A 9,132-nucleotide genomic window follows, 5' to 3' on the forward strand; every position below is an offset into this window, starting at 1 on the left:
AGAGAGCCAGCGCGTGCCAAACCTTCGTTGTTTTATAAAACCTGAAAGTAATTTATCTGCTTATTGCCCGCAATAAAAGGAGGACGATCAGCGACTATGAAGTTTGAAGGATCATGGTAGCTTTAGGAGAAAACAGGGAACGCTATATACTTTGACGTAAGATTTTTTACACCTAGGTATGATCCAAACTTTATAATCGCTGATCGCCCTGTGTTAGGGACAATACGCAGAGAAACTTTTAGCTTTTATAAAATAACGAAGGTTTGGCCCTCGCGGGCTCTTGGTCCATGAGGACAATACACTAACAGATTACAATAATAATTATTGTATTAATTTTACTTTATTTTTGGGTTGACAAAAAGGAAGGAAAGGAAGGAAATTTTTGGAAGGAAATTCATGAAGTATTCGAATGAGTGATAATTCATAGGAATTCATTTTTACCTATGTCATCATGATCAACCCATCGCCGGCTCACTACTGAGCACGGGTCTCCTCTCAGAATGAGAAGGGTTTGGCTATAGTCCACCACGCGCGCTGGCCAAGTGCGGATTGGCAGACTTCTGCAGACTGACCGGAAAATCGAGAATTTCCCACGGGAATTTATAAAAACCTACGTCCGTGTGGGCGGAGTCGCGGGCATTAACTTACCTAAATATATAAAAGGTAAAGGTGACTGACTGACTGACTGACTGATCTATCAACGCGCAGCTCAAATTACTGGACAGATCGGGCTAAAATTTGGCATGCAGATACTTAGCTATTATGACGTAGGCATCCGCTAAGAAAGCATTTTTGAAAATTCAACCCCTAAGAGGGTGAAATAGGGGTTTGATATTCGTGTAGTCCACGCAGACGAAATCGCGAGCATAAGCTAGTTTTATAATAAGTGCGAGTAAAATAGCTAAATAGTGTCATTTCGCAAAGTCATCACAACAACAAAATCATAAATGAGTCAAATGATGGAAAAACAATGTACAATTATACAGCATCCTAAAGCTTCATCTTCTCTATATATATAAAAATGAATCGCTGAATGTGTTGCTGATCGCAAATCTCGAGAACAGCTGAACCGCTAATTATTCTTTTTTTATAATATTCCTTGAAGTACGAGGATGGTTCTTACGGAGAGAAAAATTTAAAAAAATCTTGAAAAAGAATCGACTGTTAGGCGGTACGAACTTCGCCACAATTTTTGGCAAGACTAAAAATGATTTTGGTATAATATTAAAAAACCAGCCAAGTCCGAGTCAGGCTCGCGCAACGAGTGTTCCGTACTACAGTCGTATTTTTTCGACATTTTGCACGATAATTCAAAAACTATGATGCATAAAAATAAATAAAAATCTGTATTAGAATGCACAGGTGAATACCTTTCATAATATGATACCCCACTTGATATATTATGTAGTTATCTTACTTCGAAAATTGAAAATACTAATTATTAGCTCATGGTGGCATTTTAATAGTTTTCTTGTAATGTAACCACAAATTCACAGTTTTTAGATTTTTCCCCTCATGTTTGCTATAAGACCTACCTACCTGCATGATTCAAGGTCAACGGGAAGTAAGTACCCTGTAGGTTTCTTGACAGACAGACAGACAACAAAGGGATCCTATAAGGGTTCCGTTTTTCCTTCTGAGGTACGGAACCCTAAAAATTAGTCAATTGTCGCACTGGTTATGCTCGGACTAATGATGACATGGCACTAATGGCAGACGATAAGTCGACCAAAGTAGCAGCTACTACTGTGTAGGTAAACTTTTCTGAGTCAGTTTTTTCCACGCAGACTTACTGACTCCATTTATCGTCGTCACAGTCATTAATTAGTACCTTCGCATCACTGGAATGATGAAATACAAAGAGCAAGTAGAAACTACCTTATTGTACAGAGTATGAAATCTCCAAACATAAGGGCCTAATATATTTCTACGGCTATAGTCAAAGTCAAAGTCAAATGATTTATTCAAAATAGGTAATAAATTACTCTTATTGATGGTCTGGTATGGTGTTAGATTTGTAAGATATAGTGGTGATAATTATAACGCAAACTTAAAACTAAAGCTACGAGGGTTCCAAACGCGCCCAGGTCTGAGAAGAGCCCACAACAAACTCAGCGTATACTCACATATCCAGTCGACGTTAGCCCGACTAGTTTCGAACCCATCCGGGGTCAAGTTTAAGACGCGCGTGCGAACTGACCCCCTTGATAAAGGACCCCGGATGGGTTCGAAACTAGTCGGGCTAACGTCGACTGGATACGTGAGTATAGCCGTGTAAATATACCTACTATATATGTATAATGGAAATCACTCACGATAGTTTAAAAGCTATAATAAGGGCCTAGGTTAGAACTTCGATTTCTTTTTAGGGTTCTGTACCAAAATAATAAAAATGGAAGGGTTCCTTGTTTTATAATTTTGCTAGTACGCGACTTTGTATGTCTTTCTGTCTATTGATTTGGGAATAATCTTAAATAAGTACTTACTGCCAGTGGCGTGCTGGTCATAGAGGCATAAATGCACTGCTTACCCCAGTTGGAATAGCTTAATGCTTATTTTTCATTATAACCTGCCAGTAAACAGGTTCCTACCAACTAATGCCTACCCTGGCCTCAAACTCTGTGCACGCCACTGCTTACTGCATGCCCGACTTTATTGCAAAGAAATTGAAAAATAAATAAATGCAAAAAAGGCTGAAATGGGGGATTTAGAATAATTTTATCTGATTTTTCTTGTGGTTAAGACAGCAAATTGACACTACATAATATTTAACGATTTCATCGATCAATAAATACTTAACATTGTAAGTAGATATTTATTTTTCGATTAAATATTAAATAGGTACAGTTTTATTATGATCCATTTAAAAAACCCATTTTGAAAAACCTAATAGGTAGGTATTAATAACAATAATAATTATGGAATACAATAAGCCTTGTATAGGCATCTTCTATCCGAGATTGATCTCTTGAAAAGAGCAACCGCCGAGTTTCTTCTCGGTAGGAACGGCATTCCGAACCAGTGGTAAATTAAACTAGTTGACGATTCAAAATCACTTGTAAAAGTTTACTTGAATAAATATCTATTGTATTCTATTCTATTCAAGCGCGTTCTCCTTTAAAATAAGAACTAAAATTATACATTATACTATATATAGCTCAATTACCACTCACTCACTGATTGACATAATTGTTCTCCTAGAAAGAGATAGAAAATGATATAATAATGTATGGGAGATATGTTCAGAAGTGGGATTCGAGTAGGGAAAAATTATGACATTTCAGAAAAACAAGATGGCGGCCGACCTGACTTTTGTAACTTTTTTGTTTTCCAACCGATTTTGTTACAACTTGCAACTATTGAAGATATTAGTAAACGATTTTTAGAAAAAGTGAAAAAAATTGGAAAAACAAGATGGCGGCCGAGATTTTCAAAAAATTTCCTCCTGTAAAATTTTGTATGAAACTTTTTTTTTTCACTAATACTTTCGTATAAAAGACAAGAAATCATTTTGAAAAAAACATGGAGAGAGCTGATGATTGAGGATTTCGGAGACGGGTGAAGGGCACGCTCGAGGTATTGAAGATAGGTGGGAGGTGCTCGACCAAATGTCATTCGAAACCTCATCCAATTGCCAAAAATTTGAAAAAAAATTCAAAATTGTGAAAAAAAGATGGCCGCCATACAAATTTCATCGGCGTCCATCTCGGAGGGTATGAAAGATGGAAGAGTGGTTTCTTGGCAAAAGATGATCAGGATCCAAAGGTCTATTCGATGACTTGAAAAAAAATTCAAAATGGCGGAATTTATTTTTTCATACAAAATTTTTTATTATTCAAAATGGCGATTATAGACCTCGAGAGCTGCTTTAGCAGCTCGAGCAGCGAGCAAAATACTAGTTATACTATATATAGCTCAATTACCACTCACTCACTGATTGACATAATTGTTCTCCTAGAAAGAGATAGAAAATGATATAATAATGTATGGGAGATATGTTCAGAAGTGGGATTCGACTAGGGAAAAATTATGACATTTCAGAAAAACAAGATGGCGGCCGACCTGACTTTTGTAACTTTTTTGTTTTCCAACCGATTTTGTTACAACTTGCAACTATTGAAGATATTAGTAAACGATTTTTAGAAAAAGTGAAAAAAATTGGAAAAACAAGATGGCGGCCGAGATTTTCAAAAAATTTCCTCCTGTAAAATTTTGTATGAAACTTTTTTTTTTCAATCACGGTTTCATATAGAAGACAAAGATTCCTTTAGGGCAACATATGGAGGGAGCTGATGATTGAGGATTTCGGAGACGGGTGAAGGGCACGCTTAGGGTATTGAAGATAGGTGGGAGGTGCTCGACCAAATGTCATTCGAAACCCCATCCAATTGCCAAAAATTTGAAAAAAAATTCAAAATTCCAAAAAAAAGATGGCCGCCATACAAATTTCATCGGCGTCCATCTCGGAGGGTATGAAAGATGGAAGAGTGGTTTTTTGGCAAGAGATGATCAGGATCCAAAGGTCTACTCGATGGATTGAAAAAAAATTCAAAATGGCGGATTTTTTTTTTTCATACAAAATTTTTTATTATTCAAAATGGCGATTATAGACCTCGAGAGCTGCTTTAGCAGCTCGAGCAGCGAGCAAAATACTAGTTATACTATATATAGCTCAATTACCACTCACTCACTGATTGACATAATTGTTCTCCTAGAAAGAGATAGAAAATGATATAATAATGTATGGGAGATATGTTCAGAAGTGGGATTCGAGTAGGGAAAAATTATGACATTTCAGAAAAACAAGATGGCGGCCGACCTGACTTTTGTAACTTTTTTGTTTTCCAACCGATTTTGTTACAACTTGCAACAATTGAAGATATTAGTAAACAATTTTTAGAAAATGTGAAAAAAATTGGAAAAACAAGATGGCGGCCGAGATTTTCAAAAAATTTCCTCCTGTAAAATTTTGTATGAAACTTTTTTTTTTCACTTATGGTTTCATATAGAAGACAAAGATTTCTTTAGGGGAACACATGGAGGGAGCTGATGATTGAGGATTTCGGAGACGGGTGAAGGGCACGCTTAAGGTATTGAAGATAGGTGGGAGGTGCTCGAGCAAATGCCATTCGAAACCTCATCCAATTGCCAAAAATTTGAAAAAAAATTTAAAATTCCGAAAAAAAGATGGCCGCCATACAAATTTCATCCGCGTCCAGCTCGGAGGGCATGAAAGATGGAAGAGTGGTTTCTTGGCAAGAGATGATCAGAGTCCGAAGGTCTACTTGATGGATAGAAAAAAAATTCAAAATGGCGGAATTTATTTTTTCATACAAAATTTAAAACTTTTTTTATTTATTCTAAATGGCCATTATAGACCTCGAGAGCTGCTTTAGCAGCTCGAGCAGCGAGCAAAATACTAGTTATACTATATATAGCTCAATTACCACTCACTCACTGACTGACTCATTGACATAATTGTTCTCCTAGAAAGAGACAGAAAATGATATTATAATGTATGGGAGATATGTTCAGAAGTGGGATTCGAGTAGGGAAAAATTATGACATTTCAGAAAAACAAGATGGCGGCCGACCTGACTTTTGTAACTTTTTTGTTTTCCAACCGATTTTGTTACAACTTGCAGCTCTTGTAGATGTTAGTAAACGATTTTTAGAAAATGTAAAAAAAATTGGAAAAACAAGATGGCGGCCGAGATTTTCAAAAAATTCCCTCCTGTAAAATTTTGTATGAAACTTTTTTTTTTCACTAATACTTTCATATAGAAGACAAAGATTCCTTTAGGACAACATATGGAGGGAGCTGATGATTGAGGATTTCGGAGACGGGTGAAGGGCACGCTCGAGGTATCGAAGATAGGTGGGAGGTGCTCGACCAAATGTCATTCGAAACCTCATCCAATTGCCAAAAATTTAAAAAAAAATTCAAAATTCCGAAAAAAAGATGGCCGCCATACAAATTTCATCGGCGTCCATCTCGGAGAGTACGAAAGATGGAAGAGTGGTTTCTTGGCAAAAGATGATCAGGATTCAAAGGTCTATTCGATGATTTGAAAAAAAATTCAAAATGGCGGAATTTATTTTTTCATACAAAAAATTTTATTATTCAAAATGGCCATTATAGACCTCGAGAGCTGCTTTAGCAGCTCGAGCAGCGAGCAAAATACTAGTTATATTATTATACTATATATAGCTCAATTACCACTCACTCACTGATTGACATAATTGTTCTCCTAGAAAGAGACAGAAAATGATATAATAATGTATGGGAGATATGTTCAGAAGTGGGATTCGAGTAGGGAAAAATTATGACATTTCAGAAAAACAAGATGGCGGCCGACCTGACTTTTGTAACTTTTTTGTTTTCCAACCGATTTTGTTACAACTTGCAACAATTGAAGATATTAGTAAACAATTTTTAGAAAATGTGAAAAAAATTGGAAAAACAAGATGGCGGCCGAGATTTTCAAAAAATTTCCTCCTGTAAAATTTTGTATGAAACTTTTTTTTTTCACTTGTGGTTTCATATAGAAGACAATGATTCCTTAAGGGCAACATATGGAGGGAGCTGATGATTGAGGATTTCGGAGGCGGGTGAAGGGCACGCTCAAGGTATTGAAGATAGGTGGGAGGTGCTCGACCAAATGTCATTCGAAACGTCATCCAATTGCCAAAAATTTGAAAAAAAATTCAAAATTCCGAAAAAAAGATGGCCGCCATACAAATTTCATCGGCGTCCATCTCGGAGGGTATGAAAGATGGAAAAGTGGTTTCTTGGCAAGAGATGATCAGGATCCGAAGGTCTATTTGATGACTTGAAAAAAAATTCAAAATGGCGGATTTTTTTTTTCATAGAAAATGTATGACTTTTTTTAAATTGTTCAAAATGGCCATTATAGACCTCGAGAGCTGCTTTAGCAGCTCGAGCAGCGAGCAAAATACTAGTTATACTATATATAGCTCAATTACCACTCACTCACTGATTGACATAATTGTTCTCCTAGAAAGAGATAGAAAATGATATAATAATGTATGGGAGATATGTTCAGAAGTGGGATTCGAGTAGGGAAAAATTATGACATTTCAGAAAAACAAGATGGCGGCCGACCTGACTTTTGTAACTTTTTTGTTTTCCAACCGATTTTGTTACAACTTGCAACAATTGAAGATATTAGCAAACGATTTTTAGAAAAAGTGTAAAAAATTGAAAAAACAAGATGGCGGCCGAGATTATCAAAAAATTTCCTCCTGTAAAATTTTGTATGAAACTTTTTTTTTTCACTTATGGTTTCATATAGAAGACAAAGATTCTTTTAGGGTAACATATGGAGGGAGCTGATGATTGAGGATTTCGGAGACGGGTGAAGGGCACGCTTTAGGTATCGAAGATAGGTGGGAGGTGCTCGACCAAATGTCATTCGAAACCTCATCCAATTGCCAAAAATTGGAAAAAAAATTTAAAATTCCGAAAAAAAGATGGCCGCCATACAAATTTCATCGGCGTCCATCTCGGAGGGTATGACAGATGGAAGAGTGGTTTCTTGGCAAGAGATGATCAGGGTCCGAAGGTCTACTCGTTGGATGGAAAAAAAAATCAAAATGGCGGAATTTATTTTTTCATACAAAATTTTTTATTATTCAAAATGGCCATTATAGACCTCGAGAGCTGCTTTAGCAGCTCGAGCAGCGAGCAAAATACTAGTTATTATACTATATATAGCTCAATTACCACTCACTCACTGATTGACATAATTGTTCTCCTAGAAAGAGATAGAAAATGATATAATAATGTATGGGAGATATGTTCAGAAGTGGGATTCGAGTAGGGAAAAATTATGACATTTCAGAAAAACAAGATGGCGGCCGACCTGACTTTTGTAACTTTTTTGTTTTCCAACCGATTTTGTTTAAACTTGCAGCTCTTGTAGATGTTAGTAAACGATTTTTAGAAAATGTAAAAAAAATTGGAAAAACAAGATGGCGGCCGAGATTTTCAAAAAATTCCCTCCTGTAAAATTTTGTATGAAACTTTTTTTTTTCACTTATGGTTTCATATAGAAGACCAAGATTTCTTTAGGGCAACATATGGAGGGAGCTGATGATTGAGGATTTCGGAGACGGGTGAAGGGCACGCTCGAGGTATTGAAGATAGGTGGGAGGTGCTCGACCAAATGTCATTCGAAACCTCATCCAATTGCCAAAAACTTGATATTTTTTTTAAAATTCCGAAAAAAAGATGGCTGCCATACAAATTTCATCCGCGTCCATCTCGGAGGGTATGAAAGATGGAAGAACGGTTTCTTGGCAAGAGATGATCAGGATCCGAAGGTCTACTCGATGGATTGAAAAAAAATTCAAAATGGCGGAATTTTTTTTTTCATACAAAATTTAAAACTTTTTTTATTTATTCAAAATGGCGATTATAGACCTCGAGAGCTGCTTTAGCAGCTCGAGCAGCGAGCAAAATACTAGTTATTATACTATATATAGCTCAATTACCACTCACTCACTGATTGACATAATTGTTCTCCTAGAAAGAGATAGAAAATGATATAATAATGTATGGGAGATATGTTCAGAAGTGGGATTCGACTAGGGAAAAATTATGACATTTCAGAAAAACAAGATGGCGGCCGACCTGACTTTTGTAACTTTTTTGTTTTCCAACCGATTTTGTTACAACTTGCAACAATTGAAGATATTAGTAAACGGTTTTTAGAAAAAGTGAAAAAAATTTGAAAAACAAGATGGCGGCCGAGATTTTCAAAAAATTCCCTCCTGTAAAATTTTGTATGAAACTTTTTTTTTTCACTTGTGGTTTCATATAGAAGACAAAGATTCCTTTAGGGCAACATATGGAGGGAGCTGATGATTGAGGATTTCGGAGACGGGTGAAGGGCACGCTTGAGGTATCGAAGATAGGTGGGAGGTGCTCGACCAAATGTCATTCGAAACCTCATCCAATTGCCAAAAATTTGGAAAAAAATTCAAAATTCCGAAAAAAAGATGGCCGCCATACAAATTTCATCCGCGTCAATCTCGGAGGGTATGAAAGATGGAAGAGTGGTTTCTTGGCAAGAGATGATCAGGATCCGAAGGTTTACTCGATGGATT

This window comes from Maniola hyperantus, chromosome 13 (assembly GCF_902806685.2).
Source record: "Maniola hyperantus chromosome 13, iAphHyp1.2, whole genome shotgun sequence".
Classification (NCBI taxonomy): domain Eukaryota; kingdom Metazoa; phylum Arthropoda; class Insecta; order Lepidoptera; family Nymphalidae; genus Maniola; species Maniola hyperantus.